This window comes from Lynx canadensis, chromosome B2, assembly GCF_007474595.2.
Source record: "Lynx canadensis isolate LIC74 chromosome B2, mLynCan4.pri.v2, whole genome shotgun sequence".
Classification (NCBI taxonomy): domain Eukaryota; kingdom Metazoa; phylum Chordata; class Mammalia; order Carnivora; family Felidae; genus Lynx; species Lynx canadensis.
Window position 1 is genome coordinate 98,128,062 of NC_044307.1, and position 4,237 is coordinate 98,132,298.

Consider the following 4,237-nt stretch of genomic DNA (forward strand, 5'->3'; position numbering starts at 1 on the left):
CAAAATATCTCCCACTGGCCAAGATATCAAACGTTATGAGAAAGGACAAGCATGGAGAAAATGAGTAGGGCACAGTTTTCAAGTGCATTCTTCCAGGTTTCAATCCAGGTTTCGATCATTTATCTGGTCACAAGTTTCCATTAGATCAATACGCTTCATTAGTCTTCCTGTTTGCTCTTGTGAGAAAAATACAAGGGCCAGGGAAAAGTCGAGAAGAGATGAGCAAGTCTGTGATTTGCTAGAGAGATTAGAAAATCTTGTTAGGATCAGTTCTATGTATTCACACCAACTCTCTAACCATCCCTCACCTCACCCCACAAAAACAGAAAGAACAGAGAGAAGGATGGAAATAAAAGAGTCTTCTAATACCAAGCATTAATAGGATTAGATATCACCAAACTGGGCCAGAAATAATGGATGGCAACCTCACCGTTGTACACCACCCCTAGTATCAATTCCTTTTTCTTTGTTCTCAACATGAGTGAGACCCACCCACAAGGGGGAAGATTTCCTCCCAGTGTGAAGAGACTTCCTAACAACTAAGAAAGTTGGATGTTTTCTCTGCTGAAAGGTTACATCTTGTTTATGGGTTGGGTTCTCTATTTTAAAAGTTCCTGGGAAGAGGGGCCCTGCAGAGATGCATTATTCCCCATTCCCCCCAATTTAATCCCCTCATTCAATCCACGTTTTCTTTTCCTGTCCCCCTTCACCCTGTCTTATTCTTCTCTTCCCTTCTGTCTTCCTGTTTTGCACCTCCATTTTATTTCTCTCAACTCTCCTCCCCTTCTCTTTTAGCACATCAGTCTGTAGTAGTATATTTAATGTTTTTTGGCAAAGTGACAAAGTCTTGATTCTGAAATTCTAAAGTCTTCATTCTGAATTTTGCTTTGCCGAGTGAAAGGTCGATCTGTTTACTGTTAAGAACTACAGGTGGTCCAGCATCCCTTCTTAATAGCCACCCGACAAACAAGGAGGCTGTAGGTCTATCTAGAGATATTTTACACAGCTTAATTTAGTATACATGCAATTTATGTATACGGATACATTAAAGAATTTTCTGGATCTGTGCAGGGGCCTTTGAAGTCTCTTCTGCATGTTAATTTCTCTACTAATCCAGATGCCACTGCTCTTTGTGATATTTCAGAGAGGTCACTGAGCACCATCCTTATAACTTTCCAGGGAAGAACAATGGAATGCCAGTGCAGAACTTTTTTTTTTTTTTTTTTTTTTTTTTTTTTTTTTTTTTTTATTGCCTAACCTTTTAGTATTCTTTTTCCCCTTTCAAGAAAAGCCAGTCAAGTCCTAGGAGGTCTTACCAATAATACTAATTCCTCTCTAGCTCAGCCAGTAGTTACCCTCTGCAGAGAAACTTAAGAATGTATCTGTGTTCACAGATTTCCTGTTTTATGTGATTACTCCCCAGAAGGAACTACCTTGAGCCCCTCTGCTTCTAAACTGATCTTCCTGGGCTTTCCATATTTATGCAGTTCAAAGAGTCATAGCTTTTACAAATGAACTTGCCTCTTGATTTGGGATTCTAAGAGTTCTTACTACAGGTAGCCTACATGTAGACTGTAGGGATTTGAAAGAGGTAACAAATGTTAGAGGCCACTATATATCTCAAAAACAAAATACCAGCTTAAATTAAAATCTGGAAAAAAATGTTGGTTGTAGCAAAACAGTTTTAAAATGTGATAATACAATGAAAAGTTCATAAGTTCTGGAGGATTGAGCTCAAATATTAAAAATTTCCACACAAATTTATCAAATTATCTTAATGTGTTACCAGTTGGCAAATTTCAGTTTTGCTAGCGTAAAAATAAGTTTTTTGACACCGAAATATCTTATTTGGAAATGGTGTTATAGTGTTTAAAATCTTAGTCTTAAACCCTGTGCGTCGGGAAAACCCATTTGTGTTTTAAAAAAATCCTCGGCAGCTCTTCCTACCCACAGGTCCTGTCCCTGTGCTTTAATAAAATCACCTTTTGCGTGCGCGCGCACACACACACACACACACACACACACAAAATCCTCAAGGTATTTTAGGTTCTTGTTCTGTAAAATAATTTTAAGGATAATTTTGCTCCTAGTATAAAGTTGTGTTTGTTGTAGAGACTTTGAAAGAAGACAGAAGAATATAAAGAAGACAATAATTGATAATTCCACCCTCCAGATAACCACTATTCATATTTTCTTCCAGTCTCTTGACTGCACATCTATCTTGAAGTTCCTTTAAAAAAATTTTTTTTAATGTTTACTTTTTGAGAGAGAGAGAGAGAGAGAGAGAGAGAGAGAGAGAGAGCATGAGTAGGGGAGGGGCAGAGAGACAGGGAGACACAGAATCTGAAGTAGGCTCCAGGCTCTGAGCTGTCAGCACAGAGCCCAGACACGGGGCTCAAACTCATGAACTGAACCGTGAGATCAGGACCTGAGCCAAAGTCAGATGCTCAACTGACTGAACCACCTAGGCGTCCCTCTTGAAATCCTTTTTTTAAACTTTCATTGTTTCATTTTCTGCAATAATGCTTCATGCTGGGGCAGAGTCCAATTTTTCATGATAGAAAGGGAAAACAAGAGAGAGACACCAAGAAAGAAGAACAGAGAGGCTGCAAGATTCTCTTGCCTCCTTTCCTCCTGATGGCTGACACCATTCCCCTACTCCTTCCTCCCCAGAGGCATTCCCCAAAATCAGATAGGACAAAAAAAGCTTTTCCAAACCTGAAAAGCATTATAAACTAGCTTACTGTTATTCACTGTGAAGAAAGTATCAACATTCTATATGTGGATAGCTAGGTAATTCGTGGATTTAAAATTTTTGATTGTCATCTGTTTCTAGACTTCTAAGAAACCATGAATGTCCAGAAGAACCAGGAGGAGGAGAAAAAGAATCTTTTTAATCACCTGAAAATACCCTCTAGATTCTAACACAGGGACGATCATTATTCTGATCACCCTACAATGTTGTTCTCTTGTCAGTTTGGGTTTCTTTATATTTTTATAAGATACTTACTGAATTTTGGCAAATTTGAGTAAATAATATACTTTTCCAAGATAGTTTGCATCATTATGGCCTACAACTTGAGGCAATTAAGTGTGACCTCCTTTTCCTGTAATTTTACATGGAAGAGCACTTTTGCCACAACCTGTACCACCTATAGTAAGCATTATAAGCCTATAGTAAGCACTAGACTGAGAAAATGGAAGTCTGTCAGCTTCCTAAGAAAATGCCCAGTGTCACCTTAGACCTATTTGCATTGGAGCATGACATTATTGTGTCCCTTGATTGTGCTATCATTTCATCATGAGAAATTATCCCTCTGGCTTCTGTTTCCAGCATTTTGGTGGATTAGATGCTGTAATGGTTAATTTTATGTGGCAGCTTGGCTAGGCTATGGTGCCCAGCATTTGGTCAAACACCAGTCTGGATGTTGCTATGAAGGAATTTCTTATAAGTGGTTAAAGCAGATTTTGAGTAAAGCAGATTACCCTCCGTAATATGGGTGGGCCTCATCCACTTGGTTGAAGGCCTTAAGAGAAAAGAGAAAAGTCCCTGAAGAGGAAGGAATTTTGCCTTCAGACCTGCCTTCGGACTCCATACTGCAACATCCACTCTTGCTGGAATTTCCAGGCTGCCGGCCTGCCCCGTGGATTTTGGACTTGCAGCCCCCACAATCTTAAAATCTTTCTCTCTTACTGTATCTCTTTTACACAATCTCTTTAGATGAAGAACCCTGACTAATACAGATACCCTGGATGACAATCCCAACAAAAATTCTTTTGAAGTTTCTTCCTTTCTTTTATTTCCTTAGGCAATCTCTATGCCCATTGTGGGGTTTGAACCCATGACTCAGAGATCAAGAGTCACATGCTCTACAGACTGTGCCAGCCAGACGCCCCTTGATTAAAATATTTTTTTTTTATTTTTAATGTTCTCTGTTTATTTTTGAGAGAGAGAGCTAACAGGGAAGGGGCAGAGAGAGAGGGAGAGAGAATCCCAAACAGGCTCCACACTGTCAGCACAGAGCCAGATGCGGAGCTCAAACCCATGAACTGTGAGATCATGACCTGAGCTGAGATTGAGTAGGACACTTAACCAACTGATCCACCAAGGCACCCCTAAAATATTTTTAAAACATACTTTTAAGGGTGCCTGGCTTGCTCAGTCCGTGGAACCTGCAACTCTTGATCTCAGAGTTGTGAGTTTAAGCCCCACGCAGAGCATAAAGATTACTTTAAA